Below are 19,720 nucleotides of genomic sequence, written 5' to 3' on the forward strand. Positions count from 1 at the left end.
CAGTGGAGATTGTATTTGTCACTCTTTAGCCCTTACGATTTTGAAAACTACTTCACTTATAAAGGAATATTTAGACAAATTCCAAAGGAATGAGTAAATAAATTTCAAGGAATAATTCCCTTATAATATTCCTCTTGAAGGAATGAAAAATGGGCTTAGCAGGAAAGGGCTACTTTACTAAGAGAGATCCATTTAGAGCTAGGTAGCTAGACAGCACTTTATAAATAAGATTGCCGAGAATGTTTTGCAGAAATACTTGTTATAACATCGGGATAAACTTTTTTTATTGTAGAGCTTAATTAAGAATGCATTATTTTAATTTTAATTATAATTTCATAAAATGAACTGAAAGGGTGGTTTTTTTGAGGAAGTGACCTTGAAGCTTGTGTGACAATAAAGCCTGCTTTATTGGTGTGAATAGAATTTGGACAATTTATGTTGGCAGAAACGTGCAGTAATTTACACCAAGTTCTGTAAGCTTTTCTTGGTTGAACGGCTTTCCCAGGTATTGGAAGGAGCCCTTCCCAGCCCTCTACTGGAGGGAGGCAGAGAGGCTGCAACACAGCAACTGTCCTAACTGTAAATGGAAATGTAGGATAGGAAAGAAATGTTTTGGAAAACAGTTACCCATTGAAAAAAGGAGCTGTGCAAGCTCATATAATAAATAGATTGGTTTTAATCCAGTTGTGTTGGGGGGAAAAAAACCCAACCACCTAGTGCTCTCTTGTTTAGTGAAAGGCAGAGCTACAATAATACAGCTTGAAACTACACACTATTGTGCTGTACCAAGGCATGCAAAAAGGAAAGTAGTAAAATACCTGTATGCTATTTGTGATTGCTGTATACATAAAAGAATCAAACACGGGCAAACAAGCAAAATAAAACGAAATTAGTAAAAATTGCTAGTTAATATAGCTCATACTACAAACCTCACCTAAAAAGGCATTAAAAAAAAGGCAAAAATGTCTGAAGGCTTAAAGAATGTGGTTTGTGGCCCCCTCCCCTTCTCCAGGGTTCCTCAGTGCTGAGGAATAATCCTGCTCAAGATTTTGCAGTTTGAAGGATGCTTTAAGTCAGTTCTTCAGTCCCTGTTGGAAGTAAGATAATTCCCTGGTACTGCAAAACATAACTCCCACTATCCTACTTGAGACTTCTTCAGTTAATAAAATAGGTACTGATGTCTGGAGCTATGTGAGTGAACTGATTATACCTGTTTATAATGGCTGCTGCATTTATAAAACAGCCGCAGTGCTAACAGCATCTAATTCATTGCATTATGACACACTGAATATCATGACTTGGAAAAGTCTTAGTGTGACTCATTTTTGTTAAAAAAAAAAAAAAAAGGTAATATGTGTTGTCTTTCCCACACAGTTCTTTCTGACAAATTGATTACACCCTAGCCAGTGCAACCTTAACAGAAAAATTGATTTATATTATTACTATTTTAAAACCTAGCTGTTTATGAGGTGCAGTTTCTGTGCCACATTAGTGACCCCCCTGGGAGGATTTGTGACTTGATTGCTTAAAGAAACAGCTCAGTAGGAGTATATATCACAATAGCTCTGCTTTATGTTTTTAAAAAGTTGCACAAAAGTTAACCATAATTTTTCGTGCTCACTTTTCTAACAAATGGGCAGCTTCCACTTGGTAACTAAATGTTACACATTGCAGTGTTAAGAGGAAATTTAAAAAGACAAAATTCGTCAATTATGCTTTTACCCACTAGAGGGACCCATTGTTATGACTAAAAAGTGGGATCTGAAGTTACAAAAACAAAACCAGCATAATCAAATGTGAGGTGGAATTTTTATACCAGAATCTTTTCACTCTCTTGGTGTGTACACACACCTTAAAAACCTGTGGGCCTCTTCCACCCATGTAATAGAGATTTTTCAAACTAAGATGCAACTTTTATGCAGCACAAGTAATAACTGAGCGTTTTGCATGTACAGAAAGCTCACGTTTCTGTGTTGGGCCATCTTGCAGCTGTATTCTGAAAGAAAAAATGGAGCAAAAAAAGACTTAACTGCTTGTGATATGCAGATACTGAGAAAATATATACTTTTTCAAAGATGTGGTAGTCATTTTGTTTTCTTTTATTCCGGGGCGGGGGGGATATGCCTGTGATTTCCCTGTCCTGACAAGCAAATAGCTCACCCACGTCTTAATTATTTCCTGCCTCAAGCATGCACCTTCCTTTACTCCAGGCTTTGCAACTCCGTGCCCTGCTCTTCAGAAGGCTCCTTCCAAAAACCATCTCACGCCCGCGTCTTCCCCCCGTGCAGGACTCGCTCCGCTTCGTCCCGGCTGTGCTGCCCGTCGCACTGCCCTGCATCCCTCCTGCCTCCGAGATGCTCCAGGGAAGGGGGTCTGTGCCTGCCCCCGTCCCTGTCCCCTAACTCGTGATCCCGCTCTCAGCATCCCTCTTACCGCCCGCAGGTACCTCGAGGCTCGTCTCGCCTGTGATCCTCCCCCCCCCCTCATTTCGCTAGCCCCATCGCAACCCCCTCGCCTCGCTTGGGTAGATTAGGGGAGAGCGGACTGAAAAAAAACAAACAGCAATAAAACGATCCGGAAATCTCTGCGCGCAACATTTTTTGATCGATGGTCACTTCATCTGGTGGTGTTATTTATGCCTCTCCTCCTCTCTGCCCCTGTCTGGGTCCTATCACTCTTTTTATTGTTCTGTCATCTTGTGTCAAGATGAATTTGGCACCCAAGCTCTAAAAAGTTGGGGACAGCAGCTTTCTTGGGTGTGCCAAAATAAAAAGCGATGGAAATTATTGCTTACTGCCTAGAGTGAAGTCATTTTAATACTGTTTCTAATGCTGCTAGTAACCATGCTCTTTCTCAGAAATAACGCAAACCTTTATTAGTTCTTGTTATTTCACACATTTAATATTTTAAATTCTTCTCCTAGGTGCAATGGGGATTAGATGCAGTAACCTTTTTTTTAACAAAGAGCATCTTCTGATTAAATATGCTCAAATGAGTGAAAATTTGTCTTAAATTAGTGTTTACTTATGTAAAATTTTCTCCCCCTGCATAAAAGACTGATGAGCAATTGTGCTGTGTGACCATTTAAAAAAGTATTTCAGCAAAGTGCCTATTTGGTTCCTTTAATGGCCCTTTTTGACATATTGTGCAGAGCTTTGGGATGAAATATTCAGATCACATCCAAGTAACTAATGGATCTGCAGTTTGATTTCCACAGTGAACTGCAGGAGGTGGGCATTTTGGTCACTTGGGTCTTGGCCTTTGAATATAATGGACTTTCAAATCCCTCTGCTACCATCGGAAAATAAGCACCCACACACCCCTCAAAAGCGACTTTTAAATTCCTAAATCACATGGCTGCTTTTACAATTATTACCCTCATCCTGTGCAAGAATCTTGATATTCTACGTGTGGCAGACCTCCAGGTATTTCTATTTTGCTATGTATTTATTATTCATGTGAGTTTGAAAAGGGGATAAAAACAATTAAACTGCAGACAGTTTTGTGAGATTGTGATGTGGTTGAAGGATAAATTTGCATCCACTTCTCCCCTATTGATATTAAGGTGCCACGCAGTGATGAACCTGATGTTGGCTGTTCTGTGCTGGTCTTTGTGCATTCAGCACACCTAATAATGTCAGATATGGAGTGGAAGGCAGGCATTTGCCCCATACTTCAGTGAAATGAAACATGATGGATGGCAGAAACATGGAAAAGGTGTTTTCAGCATGGGTAATATTTTGCAAACGGAGTGGAAATTAAATGCATATGATTTCTTTAGTCCTGCAGTGCTGGATCTATCCAGAGACCTGGCCCACAAAGTTGGGTTAGAGGGACAGTGTTAGGATGGAGCACAGTGGGTGAGGTTTTGTCCCAGCAGAAGGGACATCATCTTCTTGCTGCAGTCACGCAGTCTGGTACCTCGCTGCTCTCCCAACTTTTCACGGTGTATCCAGCCAGATAAAGTGCAAACTCGCACTCCTGCATCTTTTCTTATGGTAGGACTCGTTTTTGGCATGGGGACTTCAGAAGCAGAAGGGATGTTGACATCTGAAATTACTGCGTCTTTGCACCCACCTGAAATTTGTCTGCTGAAACCTTGCATCGTGCTAATTAAAGTTTCAGCTGTATTGATTAAGCTGGTACCTGTAGCCTTGCTTTGTCTTAAGCTTCATGCAAGGCAGTGGAGCTGTTGCACCTCCTGTGGCAGCCCCAGGGAGTCCTGGAGAAGGTCTGGGGCCTCTCAATTTTTATATTGCGGTAGTTTTAGGGTCCCTCCGTGGGATGCTTCTGCAGACAACATCTGCCATAGTGCTGCACTGAGCGCATCAGGCTGGTTTGCATTAGGACACATGCTTAAATGCAAAGAAATATGTTAGTTCAGATTCTGTTCTAGAAAAAAAGGACAATGTATGCAATCTAGTAGGAAATTACTAACTGTGGAAACTGTTTTTAAGCTGCTCTGAAGATATGTGATCAATACGAACATGAGATATAAAAGAATAAATGAGCTATAATACCCCAATAATAATAATATGACCTTGTTTTAATTCAGCACAAGCTAGTAGCATTTAATTTCTTATTGTTTCTGATTGCTAAGTGACCACCTAAAAATGTGCAGGGGGTAGGTATTTATATCAGATTTCATTTGTGATCATTGAAAGGTTATTATTTATTCACATTGGCAGATCTAAAAATCAAAATTACCTAAATGTGCTGTTAACCTGCTTTGATTGCAGTCTGTAAAATATGTGCCTTAAAAAACCCAGGAATCTGGTGGGTGCTTCTGAGGCTGTTTTTCTTTTCAGCTTTGGAAAGAAGTATTTACATGGAAGGGTAATGATGCTAAAATTAATAAACTAAGGGATCTCTGCTCTGGAGGGACCAAAAGAGACTTGTGTGTTCTGAAATTGATTAAAATGCATTCTCTTTGGCTGGAACTGAGTTGGTGCCAAAAAAGTGGTCTCAAACTCATGTGGAAGATTTATTTCATTATTTATTTGTTTGTTTGTTTGTTTGTTTTCGTAGCTTACAAAATCTCTGTGTAAATAAACAATATACCCTAAATCCAAACTAGCCAGGTCAACAACACTGTTTACGCAGCCCAATGTGTACGATTAAAAAAACTAATACAAACAAGAACATAATTTTTGCAAGTTCTTAATATTTTTTTGTAAGCTGTTCCTGGTGTCTGACAGTTTCCTACTCTTATTTCATACTCTGAGACATATTAATATGGCTCAAGAATCCCTCATTTCAATTGCTGTAATGTTAACTGCATTTTGAAATAAATACAAAGTTTTATAAACTGTAGAATTACTTAAAATCTGCTGTTTTCCATGAACACCTGCTTTTCCTGCTCATTAGGAGCAAGCTTTGTGAATACTAATTGGCATCCTTACTCAGCCCCAGAGCTTGATCCAGGAGCGTATGATGGATTTTACTTCTTTGCTATATTTGCGTTTTAAAATCCTACCTTATGAAAGAAAAACAAACGTAAAGGGTGGGAATTCAGTGAAAGGAATCCAGAAAATCCATCAGGATCTACTAACTTGCCATTTCATCTAAATATATTATGTGCACAGCAGTTGTACAACTGTATGTTTATATGCAGCTCTGCATTTTTGACTGAAAAAGAGAGCTTTCTTAATATAGTCTAAAGTGTGATTTCACTTGGAAAAGTGAATCTGTAAACTTAGCATCATGTTTATTGTCTTAATGACTTTTCAAATTCCAGACTTGATTTGTACACTGGCACAGCAACTTGTTTATCCTAACTACAAGCTCAGTCTGAGGTCATCAAGTCTAGCTACGTTCAAGGGCCCGAAATTAATGCGATAGTATGTCTGTGGGAACGGTTGCATAATTCAACATCTTATCAAGTCACCACATCAATCCAGGGTTGCGGTATACAGGACTATAAAAATGCTGCTGCCTTTCTCCAAGTTTCTCCACCCTGCATTGTGTTTTCCTGTTCTCCTCCCTTCTGTTTGCCACACAAAAGGGAGTTCACCGAAATGCCTGGTTTGCCCCCCAAACTACTAAACTTTGAAAGACAGACTGGGAAAGCAGCAAGACTTTCAAACAAAGGAGGTGCTTAACTTGTCTTCTTTCTAACCCAAGGCTAGGGTGTGTTAAAGGAGTCATTCAACAGGAGCAGCATCCTTCTCCACCTACACCTAGACTTCCATGCCACTGGCCCTGCTCATCCTGTAAGGCACTTTCCAGTTGGATTTGCACCATCCCAGTCCTGTCCCTGGGAACGTGCCGGTTTGGGTTAACCAGAGGGATGCCTGTCCTTGGTACCTGGGACAACCCTTCAGGGTTGTCCTCTTTGCTGGGAAGTGCCTTCACGAGGCGTGGAAAAGCCCACCTGTGATTCCTTCCGATGCCGCTCTGAAGATGAGTGCAAATTACCGTGTTTATTAATGCTGTGGCTGAGTAATGCACTAATACACAGAAATTTTGTTGTCCATGATAAAAAATAGTTGATTTGGCACTTGTGAAGGGGATGGTGCCCTGCAGTCCTGGCACGGTGTAACCCAAGGCAGCTCACCTGGGAGTGGAGCAGATGCTTGAGCACTGGCTCACTACCACTACTCACTGTCTTAGGTAGGATATAAATGTTGAATCTGTTTTAATTTTTTTTTTTTTAATAAATGCATTTTGAATGACATGACAGGGTGCTGCTTCAGGCTTGTGTAATGAGATCATTTGATTCCAGCTAGCAGGAGCTACGTATCCATTATACGGCAGGGTAACGCAGTGGATGTCCTGCCTAACATCTACCAAAAACGCTTTTCCATTCTGCAGGTTTTGGTTGTATTTATGGAAGGTTTTTGGTGTGATTTTTTTTTTTTTTTTAAATACCTTTCTTTTGGAGTGCTAAAAAATCTGAAGAGAAATTAAGTTGTAGCTGAAAAACCAAACAGGCTGCCATCCCTTTTTCTTTTCTGGGCTAAAGTCCAATTTTGCACAGCAGTTGCAAAGAAAAAGCAAACGCATCACTAGATTCAGCGAGAAATATTGTAACAGTATGTAATCTCTGTCAAGATAAAATTGCTTTGTGATTTACATTACAATAAATCCTGACCTTTAAGTGCTGCAGACTAAGCTAATCTGTGAAGTACTTTATTCTATCACTGAATCAGTGTGTGAAGCTGAAGCAAAGTGACTGTATTCGTCCCACTGTGGTGTTGCTGAAGAGCAGGTAGGAAAGCAGATTATGGTGCACTGTGCCATGTGCATCACAACAGTGATGTAATTGAAATACCCAGTGTGGATTAATAGAGTTACTTGCTACTGCTGTAGGAAGTATAAATTAATATTTGTATAAATACAGAGCACATCATATTTAAATTGACATAAATTAGGACATTCAGAATTAAGCTTAAAAATCTGGGCTGACTTTCTAACATTAATTCGCTAATAGTTCATTCCCTTTCTCTCCCTTGCTCCCCTCATTTATTTTATTTTCTTTCTTTTTAAGGATGACAACTTGTTTGTCAGCATAGATATTTCAGCCTTAATTTGAATTTTTTGGTCTTTGTCTCCCAAAGTCTCTCTTAGAGTGTTGTTTGGGTGTACCCTTTCATAGTTGTGTCGCCCCTGGCACTTAAGTTAGTCTCCTCTTGTTCTTTTTTGTGGAAAAAAACCCACCCAGAATGAATATTTCAGGGATTCTTTAATTATGTATTTACCCAATGGTCCTTACCAGAAAACACATAATATTCACCAGATTGAGTAAGTAGGTAATCAAGTAGTTATTAAAACAGGCGTTCTTGACACATTATCCCATAACACAGCAGTTAAGTTTATTGCGTCATGGTCTACTTGGAGCATTTTTAGCCTATGTATTTATATATGCACTTAGAGGCAATCTTACTATAAAGCACTTAGGTCTACTGAGCCAATCAGATTTGCAGACTAGGAATGTATTATAAACTCTGTAATTTTGCATACAGAGCATCTCACGCTGTGAAACTAACTGCTCTTTAAAGCTTTTCATGTTAATGTTAGACCACCTCCCTTTAATGTATGCTGAAATGTTGGGAAGAACTAATACTGAAGGAAAAATGTTTATCTGAGTCTTTCTCTGGTCTTTGGGTCACACCACATTTTCTTTTTTGATTTCATTATATGAGGTAATCTGAGACCAGTTATATTGTCTGACACATGTCAGTATATGTCCATTATCTTGGAGCTTTCATCTGTCTGTGGATTATTCATTGCACCTTTTGAACAGGATGTATGTATAGATGTTGCCTAGTTGTTATGTATACATATCGTATATTATGTTATACATGTATATACACATATATTTATACATATACATCATTTTGTTGGTTGTATATATATACGTGTGTGTGTGTGTATATTCACATACCAATAAAAAAATCCACTAAGATTACTCAAGCCTGTGTCTGGATCTGATAATCTGGGACAAGTCAGGAAGGAAGAGAGAAGGCTAATAGGAAACAGATGTTGAATGCAAAGATGGGCATTGATATGCAATATTACAGACAAGGATAAAAAGTTAAATGGTAGAAGGACCAGGAAAAAACACTGTCACAGAGAAAGAGCTGCAAAAGCTAAATATTCTAAACTGTAGTAAATGGGAAGTTGATTGGCAATATAAGGTTTCCAGTTTTACCCAAATGTATGTGAAATATCTTCTAAATATTTTACTCTTATTTTACTGCTAAATGCTTTTAATTTATGGCAGAATCTCTGTGTCTCTGGGGAACTAGGGAGAAAGAAGGGAAACACTAGACAGAGGAATTTTTTTTATCTAAAGTTTTTAACATTTTGATATGAAGTCACCTGGAGGTCTCTAAGCACAGAAGTTATAAACTTAAACCATGGGCTTGCTGTGTTGATCTGCCTGAAAAATGGGTCAGTGTGTTTGATTTCCTCACTGCTGAATGTGTAGGGTTGTCTGTTTATATTTAGTTATGGATGACTGCATAAATCCAAAAAAATGTCCATGGGAGCATTTGACCTATCCATAATGTCCTGGGTAGTCCAGGGCAGAAGGACAGACATAATTCCCACGTGGATCTTTAGCTGGCATCCAAAACGCAAGGTGGAAAGGAACTCTGTGCAGATAGGTAAATTCATTGTATATATAATATATGATACGCCTGCCATAGTTGACGAATCCTGAACAGAGCTCATTGAGGATTTTCTGAATTCTTTTTTCCTTAAGACAAGTTTAGAAGCTGTTTAAATCAGTGCTTTTACAACAAAACCATTTTCTGAAAATTATTTCCTTCATTTACATTTTAACTAAGAAATGCTTTTGACAGAAAGTTTTACAATTGCTAGACTGAAACAATTTGACATTTTCTGAAATTAAAAAATCCCAGTTCTGCAATCCAAACAACTTCTTTGGAAACTTAAGGTAACTACATCTTAAAAGCAGCTGGTATTAAAATTGAAGTTTTAGAAAGTGTTTTAGAAGTTTTGACAAGGGGAGAACTGGAGAAATTTCTCGAATTCAACTGTTGGTTTGTTTATTTTGTTCCTCTGCTCTTGCCTTTGAGGGTTTCCACTGAGATTTCACAGGTTTGAGTCCCAGGTCATTAGGGATACGTTTACCTCCAGCAACTGTCCCTGATAACATCCACCTCAGATACCAGTGATGATGCCAGGGTTACATTTATAGTGATAGACATGTCAAAGAGTGATGCTGGACCACTAGTAGATGCTATAGCAATATTGTTCATTTCAAACAGTTCAGATATGCTGTTCGGGGTGCTTCTCACAAAAAAAACCCCCTAGACTTTGTTATGTCATTTCAGTAGGATCAGGTTGAACAGCTGCTTGCGGTGAAGAAATAAGGCAGGTGTCTGAACCAGCAGCTTTTTAAAGCACCCCCCCTTGTCTGTATGAGATCCTTTGCCTCTGTAAGTGCCTTTATCGGAAAGCTAGCTCACCTGGAGCCAGGTCAGGAGGTGTGTTAGTGGTAGGTAAGGCCAACCAAGGAACCATCTGGCCACCAAACTGGAAGGCTGTAAGAAGAAAGGGAGGGAGGCAGTGCTGTCTCATGCTTCCAGGTGGTAGGGAGCTCTCTGCAACAGAAATGCAAAGGCTTAGGGAAAACCCTATTTTCTTGGAGTGCTAACTCATCAGGGGGCTTCCATGGGAAAGACAAAGAAGATCTATTGACTTTGCTTATTCCCTCCCCTTGTCTTGTTCTGTGTTTATTCAATACTCTCCCATGGTCAGTAGCTATGCATTCAGCACCTCTAAGTGAAGCCCATCTGTGTCCCCCCCTGCCAGTTTGGTAGCTAGTTTCCAAGAAAAGTTATTTAGCAGTCTTCTCTTAACCTTGGTCTTCTAAACAAAATGTACAGCACCATCTGAAATGGGCCTGCAAAACTCTCAAAATAATGTATAACAAAGCCTCTCTGGACAAGTGGTTGTGCCTGTCCATTTACACGGTGGTTTAACAACAGTTTGTCCTGAGATGTTCCTTGGGCTTCCATTCAATATGACCTTAAATATTTTATCAGGGCTTAAAATACAGGATTCTATCCATTTACTTAAAGTTAGTGGTTTTTTTTTCCCTTTCTATTCATTTAGAGTTTTCATTCTCTATTGCACAGCAGCTGTATTTTTTGTAGGTTTCTAGATTTTTTTTTTTTAAAAAAACCAACTTATTTTCAAGCAAACAAAAAGCCCAAATGTCAAACACAAAGCATTTCCCCACTTTATTTCAGATTCCTTGGTCACCTCCAAGAGCTAGCTAATGCCAGTATGCTGCAGACAGCAGGCCTCCTAAATTACACTGTCAGCTTCCTGCCAGTTCATGTGGGTATCGTTCCTGGGCGCAACCCCCAAAACTGAGTCATTTCTCACAATAATAAAAAAAAAAAAAAAGTGGCTTTGTGGGACAGAGAAGCCTTAAGTCCCTCTGTGAAGAGAGCAGCTGCGTATTTCTGTTAACCTCAGCGATCTGTTCGCAAAGGTTCAGAAAGCTATCACTGGAAGGAAAAAGTCTAGACTTTTCGTCTTTTGTTTTTTTCTCCCCAAGATGAAAAGAGGTATTTTCTTTTCCAGGGAACAAAGGCACGTACATGCAGCTGTAAGCCTCCTCCCGTTCATCGGTGGTTTGGGAGGGTTGAACACAGAAGGCTGTGTTGTCTGCTGGCTGTGGCTCTCCCCACGTGCGGTTTGGTGGAGCTCCATCACTTGGTGGGGACTGCAAAAGTAAGTGGACTTGTGAAGTTCACCCACTGGGCTGGGCTGGGCTGTATCCATCCCGGGCAGCATGGCATCAGCTCGAAAAGGTGGATTTTGAGTGCCCTACAGGCAGAGGGGAGGGACTGGCTGTTGGGGAGAAAACAAAAACAAAGTTAAATCCCCAGCACGTGAGAGAAGGACCTGATCAGTAGAGAAGTGTGAACTACCCTCTCCTGTGATTTACTGCTGTGTTGGTGCCCCTAGAGCCCCACTAATGATGGCTATATATGGGCTAAATACTTCCTAAAGCACTGAATTTTCTACCTAGCCATTATGGCTTTCCATTGTGTTGAAAGTCGAGGTCATTCCTGAAATCGGTCTTCCTGCCTGTTCCCTGTGAAGGCATCCACCCTGGGTGGTGTGTGGTGGTCCTTCCTCCCTCCTCACCTTTCCAGGCTTGGCCCCAGCCTCTCCATCCCCACAAGCGGTCTCCCCCATCTGCAATGGACCCACAACCACGCGATGACTTTTTGGGGTGAATGATTTTTGAGTTCAGTTTCTGATCTGATTTGCCATGGGTAATAATTTTTTAACATTTTTAACTTTTTTTGTCTGTGTATTCCTTTCTCCTCTCTTTTTTGAGAATATATGATTTCACCCCATTTCTTTACCACTTTTACAATCTGATCCTCCCAGTAATGCTGAAATGGAAGTAACAACTGCCGTTCTTTCCTTCCTCCCGTGATATCCAGGAGCGATGATGCTCCTGGAGCAGAAAAGCCGTAACGAGCCAATGCACGTTGTCCTTTCACTGGCCTGTGGCATGGTGGTGGAGTGAATAATCGTAGGCACTAGAGGAGTCGTACCCGTCGGTGATGTTGTCCCCATTGGGCACACTTACCTCCTTCCCCACCTCCTGCTCCTGCAGGGACCAGCTGCCGTTGCACTGCCAGCGGGAGATGCTCCCCACCTTTCCTCCATGGGATTGGGTCCTCTAGGAGCCTCTGAAATGCTTCCCTGGTCCCTTTCCTACATCTTAAAATTATCTGAGCATCCGGCGTAAATTCAGAGACTTCTCACCTGTTGGGTTTTTTTCCCCCCCTTTTTTCTTTTGGCTGAAAGTTGCCAGAGCAGAAATAAATCTGAGGTTATGGAGAGCCCACTGCTGGAAAGAATGAATCCTGTTGTGTTTCAAGCCTTCATGAATCCATTTTTATGGGCCTCTTTTTTGATATTTGTGGATTAGGATGGACATACTAACAGTTCCTACTGTTGTAAGGAAGGGAAAAAAAAACCTCAACAAACCAATCCCATGCACATTCAGAAAAAATGATGGAGTTCTATTCATTTTAGAAATAGTGTTAATATTCCTGGATAGATTGCATACAGCTTGAAATAAACAAACATACACAATAGCAATTTAGATATAATTGTATCTCCTTTTTTATTTAGATTTATACAATATTAACTGTAGAAAGACCAATAATGTCAAGAACTGTGGAAAAATATTTTTCATTAGGAAAAGATGTACTGGAAATTTATTCTGTCCCTGAGCTCTGTGAACATGCTGGCAGTACAGTATAAAACAAAGCAAATACTCAGGTTGTGAAAAGTTGTTTTCTCTCTGTAACTTCCTGAATGTTGCCCTAACTGGATTTTCAAATTGGTTTCTGTGGTCTGCAGCTATGCACAGCAGAAGAAATTGCAGGCATCTCTTAAGCTGAAGGAGTATTTTTAGATGTTTTGTGGGCTGTGTATCAATTACTTTATAACATAGAGTTAGTAAGGAATGCATGAAATATATTTAGTGTCTTTCGAGAGTATTTTAGGAGCATTTGATTCTGACACATGGAATATAATTTACAGAGATGCAAGTTACATCATTATAAAATTATATATTGAGAAAACACCACCACACACACACAAAAAAAAGCCAACAAAAAACCCGTGAAGAAAATCCTTTGAACCTTGCCTTGAGGTATCCACCCTTGAAAAGAGTGGAAGTTTTCACTAAAGAGTCATTGCTTTCCATTCAAAGGAACCTTTTGGAGGATTATACAACCCATGATTTTTCTATAAATTATTGCTGTATTAGTGGTTATGCTAATGCCACTTGCATTACTAGCTGACTGTTCCTTTAGCCTTAAAATATCTTTCGGACACCTTCCAGTTTCCTTGGCTCACCCTGTCTCTTGGCTTGTGTGGAAAAAGGAGGCAGGAGAAGGGCCCTGCTTTTCTCTTTCACATTTTATTTTTTTAATCACAGAAAAAGGTAAAATGTTTTGTTATTATGAGGTTTTACAATTAATTTTTATTAAAAAAAAAAGAAAATAAGCAAACCAGAATTAATATGTGTTTCTTAATACGAATAACAGAGGGATTACACCCAGGCTTTAATGTTTTCCCAGATGTCATTGCAGTTCAGGGGTTGGCAGGAGGGAATTACCACCTTTCCTTCTGTTTATATCGGTGACTGGGTATGTTGGTTGCATGGGGGTAACTATAGCTTTCTACTGGAAGCATTAGGAAAAATTTAAAATGCTTTCCCTAAGCGCAAAGAATATCTGGGCAGACTGAGAATAGAAAATCCTTCCCCAAATGATACCAGCCTTGCCAGAGCTGCCAACGTGGGCAGCACAGATGAGCCCCAGCGAAAGGTAATTTCCACAGCGATCTCTCCTGCAGGCCCAGTCCTAATCACTTCAAAGGTATTCAGTGTTAAATTCAGATACCTGATGGGCAACAGAACCTATGGACCCAATGGAGACTCCTCTATCTCTGAAGTTTCTTATATGGAGGAAATTTAGTCATATTCCCCCCCACCCCCCAATTATTTTGAGCATATCAAGATGAATTGATTTTGAAACCAGTCTGAAAGAACCGCCAAACTAGTGTTTTGCCCCTTTTAAATGAACATGATGTACTGTAAGCCTGCAAAAGCTGGACTTTGGGAGGAGACCTGCTCCTTTGCCAAACTCCTTTTTGTGTGACTTTCACCAGGAGGACCTGGTGATCTGCCTAGAAGGATGTCCTGGCTTCCTGAAATTCAGTCGTCGTTTATGGGAGGGAGGTGCATTGGGAAGGCTCACTGGTGATGGAAAGGGTCATTTCCACCTACATAAACCATCCCCAAAATTCACACCTGTGCTTGCAAATTTAGTGTCTGAGTGGACAGGTGCCTATTTGCAGAGGCAATCGACCCTTTCAACCTACTTATGCAAACTCTGGGCAGATAGGCATTTTGCAGCCACCGTGCAGACAATAAAGCTCTGGTAAAAAAGAACGTCTCTCGACTGAAAATTTTCCACCCAGATCTCAGGAGATGTCTAGTAGTGACTGCTTCTGGTTGGAAACAACTATTCTTAGATCCTTTTAAAATTTCTACTTTCAAAATGAGCCATAACATTTCAGATGTTAAAAAAAAAAGAACTCTTAAAAAGGTAGTTACTCTGTCAAACCTCACTGAGTTTCCAGATTGTTATTTCTTCTAACCAGCGCAACTGACCCATCCCTTCTGATGATCACTGAAGAAGCTGAAAATACCTACTACAAAGTGACTTCCTTATCCTAAAGGGTTGTATTTCCCCTATTAATATGACCTCTGAGCTATAAGCAGTTAGGTCTGCCCTCAGGGCAGAGCTCGGGTAAAACTTTGTCAGGCTCTTGTGCTGCTGCCAAGCAATCCCAGCACAGTCCTGCGTTCTGGGATGAACCTACAGCAGCTTCTATACTGCTAGGGACAGTTTGGGGATTAAGCTTTATAAAACCCACGTCCAAAACTGAACTTAGAAAAGTATTGTGAGAATATATTTAATTCTGTGAGGGGCTCAGACACCATAATAAAATCCTACTGTAGAGATCACATACAAATCACGGTAAGCTGTTTGGTCTTCTCCCTGTCCTCCTCCTCTACAAAAAAATACTACTGTACCATGCTTGCATATCACAGGACTAGATTTTCTCGGATTAATATAATGAAACTTCATAACATTTCTCACTAACTCCTGTACAGTGCCACTCTTCAATTAAAATTGTGTAATTTGATGACATTCTTCCATAGTCTCTGCAGATTATGACAAACAGAAGCCAAAGGCTTTTTTTGTTTGTTTTTATTTAATTACAAGAAATTCAGATGACTCATTTTCAAGTGGAACTAAGAAATATTAAACTCTGAAGCTCGTTGCTCGCTATTTTGACGTACGGCAGCATTAATACGTAGTTTGTTTGGCCGTGGCCTAGAAGTAACTGCTAAAGGACCAACAGCAAGGGAGTAAAATTACTATTAATTATTAATAAAATGCCTATCTGCCCAGAGCAATTACTGGAGATTCCTACTTACTATTACCTCACTTGGCATGCTGCTTCAGCTGGTGCTGTGCAACAGACATGGCAGAAATACACGCAAGCATTGGCACAACTAGCCTAAAAGAAGGTCATGCAATCAAGGAAGAACATTGGGCACTGAATAAAGAGTGCATAAAGCCCAGTATTAGGCAAAAGCATTCACTCGAATCTGTGTCAGTCCAAGAAGACACTTGACCTGACCTCAGGGATAGTAAAACATACATTTAAATACTCAGGTAGTATAGCACAATCATGGTTCTTGAATAATTTGAATTTTCAATTTTGTCTCATGCTCCTTGAGGAAGCTCCAGAGCGAAGACAAAGTGAAAAGTGAGGATCCTGGCCCTCAGAATTTAAGCAGACAAGATACTGCTGGGAAGAGAGCATTAACACAGACTATTGGCAGCTTGCAGACAGGACAAAGCTAAATGCATGTCTCACAACCTGCCCTTTATCATAGGACACTTTGACATAGATTTATCTGCACTTGGAGTTTTCTGGTTATCTGCTTTTTATAGAATATCATACAGGTAACAGTAATAGGGAAACCTGTCTCCAAACCAGTTTGATAAGTTTTGGGCTGCTTCCTCAGAAATGCCATTGCTGCTTCTTAACATTTCTCCTGCATTTCTGGCTAACCTAGCAGCATTTCTAGTTGTGGCCTCAGCTATTCATCTCTACAGCAGAAATCTGGGACTTGATAGGAGGACAGCAGCAGAGAAACTCAGACCACACTTTCCTCCTCTTTCTACCATCATGTTTTTTAGGACTTAACTGAGTATCTGGAGAAGTGAAAGAACATATACTTCTTAGTTAGCTAGAAGAAAAGTGTCTCTATCAACACGTCTGGCCTTGCTCCAGGGTCAGAACAAGCGTTGTTTAAGAAGAAAAGCAAAATAAAAATAGAAATGAGGGAACTTAAAGGAATTTCCCCTTTCTGAATTATCTGAAGAACTTATTTTCTACTAGTGGAAACCTGAATGGTGAACTTCACTGAAAATTCACAGTCTAGGGGAAGATGATCCAGTCTGCTCAGAAGGCTGTTTTGTTGCTATTACAGTTATGTGTTTGGTCTCTCTTCTATGTTTGCCAGCCAGACTGAAGAGTTATCCTCTTTCTACCTCTGGTCTACATCATATAGCAGTGTTGATGGAAATGTACAGACTTTGGTAGGCTTTAAAATCCATCTTCAGAAGAAGCCTTTCCAGACACAAAAAGTTTAACACAAAGGCAGATTTGTGACTTGGAGCAAGCAGGAGATAGCAAGAGATTTGTCATACACTGAGTATGATGGTTTATTTAGCTGTTTAGTGTCATGGTTGGATTCATTGATCTCTAGCTAGATACATCACAGATAAAATGACAAGTAGTATACAACAGTGCTGAAAAAGATAAATATCATTTATTATCTTCACGAGGATCTATGTGAGAGCTAGTTTCACAAATATTCACTTATCAGGGTGCTAGATATGATCACTGTCATAAAGGAATTAGTTCAGGCATGACAATATTTCATGTCGAGACAGAATGGGTAAAGCTGCCTGGTCAGTGCTTTCTTGGAGATGCATACAAAACCAATTTTCTATATACTCCATACAACACACGAGCTACGCTGAATTAAAATACTACAACAACCTTAAATGTATTGAAATGTTGAGAAAGCAGCACTGCTTCCCCCTTGGTTGTTATTTTGGTCATTAAGAGATGAAGATCAGTAGCTTAAGTAAAACAGTGTATCTGCGGCAAGCGGTAGATTTATTTGTCAGTGTGTAAATATAGCATTCAAATTCTTTCCGAAGTTCGGGCTTTTGAGCAGCAGCAGCAGCATCAACAGAGACCTCGGGGCGAGGAGCTCTATCCCAGAGTGGTGAGCAGCTGGATGACACAGCCCCACCTCCAGCAACGTTATCTGCTAGAACATCTTCCCCGCTGATGTCAGGGCTCCAGGTGTGACATGGGGTAAGGTGTCCTGAGCCCCTGTCCAGCTGTGCTCCCCCGGACCGTGGTGCCACAGGGTGAGACCCCCTCGGGCGGCAGGACCCTCCGCAGCTGGGGATGGGAGCCCAGACACTTTTCGGAGCAGGTTTTCCCAGCTGGCACAGCTGCTCCGCTCTGCCCTCCGCCAGCCGAGACCCTCCGTGGCATCCACTGCCATGCCGGCATTGTCGTGTTCTGCACCCGACCACCCGCCTGCAGCTCTCGTGGCTGTAGCCGCTCAAGCCAGGGAATTAAATTTAGCAACTAAATAGGGGAAGGGTTTTCCTTTCTCCAAACAGCCCCAGTATTGAGAGTCCTGGGACTTGCCTTCCCTGCTGCGTTAGATGGCATAGTGCTTGCAGCGTGCCTCTCGCAGGACCATCCTCGTTACCTGGTGTATCCAAATTAATGCCAGATCGGGCAGGCTCAGTTCAGGTCTGGACCAAATATTGGACCTGCTGATGAAATCACCGCCAGCTCCTTGGCTCCCGGTCTGGAAATTATAGGATGGGCGGCAGTTTCCTAGCTGGAAACGTTGGTACAAACGAGCAGACGTGTGTTGCACATTGCTTATCACGTACTGCATGCGTGCCTGTGGCCTCTGCCTTAGTGACTTTGGAAGCACACATGAGACCAGGAGTGGAAAAAGGCAAAGTTACTCCTTCCCTGATTGAAAGATGGAAAAAAATACAGTTCCACCAGTGCTAAAACCCTCTGGATTTATTGAGGATATATGGGGAAAGCCGTAATGGCTCCTCTCTGCGGGTGCCACCAGAAAGGAGTGCAATAAAAAGGGTTACATTGTTCTGACATGACTTGGTTTGGAAGTACTTCATCTGGTAAAAACTTTTCATAAAGTAAGACAGCAGTTACTAACAGCAGAGCTTTCACAAAGCCTGAGAACCTACTATATGAACATAAAAAGTGCGTGTGACACAGCTTTACACAGATAAGGCAGGGAGAAGGTAAAAACACAGAGGAATTTGTAGATAATCTGATGTTGATGAGCCAATTTTCCATTTTTAGAGAGCTCAGTACTATCTGCTGATTAGAACAAAATGCTGGGAGAAAAAAGGGAGTAACTGAGACAGGCAGACAGAAAAAGAAGAAAAGAATTTGTCAGACTACTGAGTACACAAATAAGAGCTCTGATAGTGCAGATATGATAGACATGCAAGAGGTTACTAAAAGTCTAATTTTGTAAAAATTGAAGTGTGCTTGCGGCAGGAAATAACAAAAGACACGCTTCACATGTAAAAAAAAAATGCAAGAAATTGAATGCATTTATCACTTTCCAAGGATATGAAGCAGCAGGAGGAAGAGAAGAGCTAACAGGTACTGAGGAATTGCAGCCAGAATGAATGGACTCTACCAGCTTAGGAGCTTTTATTAATTTCAGTTGTACAGGAACTAATTGTATGGTTAAAAACACACTGTGGAAGTTTTGGGGTTTTTTTGAAACAATGCAACATTTATTGGTTAAAGAATGAGGTGAATGAGATGGCTTCATGGCCATACATGTAATGCAAGGGTAGGAGTACATCGAGTTGAAGAAGAGGTTAAAGATGTCCAGGGGAACAGGGAATATTTCAGCAGTATAGAAAGCACAGACGAAAAATCATCTGATGAATCATGACCACAGTTTCCTTTCACCTATGTTAGGACTGAAAAGGGAACATTTCCTGCTACCTACTGGGGGGCATTTTTAAAGAAATGGATGCCAAATATTCTCCAGTCATTGATGTATCAGCAGAATTATGGCCTGTGTCTTTGGGGAAAAAAAGAGCTCACGTTCCATAAATTGGTTTTGCAGAAGGGGCTGTGTTAAACATCTTGTTGCTGAGGTGGGTCCCAAGAAAACCTACCTCATTTTTGTGATTAGAAAGCAGGGATGTGGAGCTTCAGGCTGCCCAAGGGCTGCTTGCTGCCTCCTGCCCACCCCATCCGTGCACTTGGGTGCCAGGCTGGTTTATCATCCGAGTTATTTCCACTGTTCCCTTCTGCAGGGCTGGGAAAGGTGGGTAATGCAAACGTAGTGATGGGAAGGGTCTTGCTGTGGGAGAGCACAGTGCAGGGTGGTCAGGGCTTACATGGGCTTTCACAGATGGTTTCTGTGGCTGGCTCAGGGTGCATTAAATTTGGTGGTGCCCAAAAGTGTCTGTGCCACTGTGCTGACTCTGGAAGCAGTGTGCTTGCATTTAATTTAATTAAA

This window comes from Haliaeetus leucocephalus, unplaced genomic scaffold (assembly GCF_000737465.1).
Source record: "Haliaeetus leucocephalus isolate CR32 unplaced genomic scaffold, Haliaeetus_leucocephalus-4.0 Scaffold598, whole genome shotgun sequence".
Classification (NCBI taxonomy): domain Eukaryota; kingdom Metazoa; phylum Chordata; class Aves; order Accipitriformes; family Accipitridae; genus Haliaeetus; species Haliaeetus leucocephalus.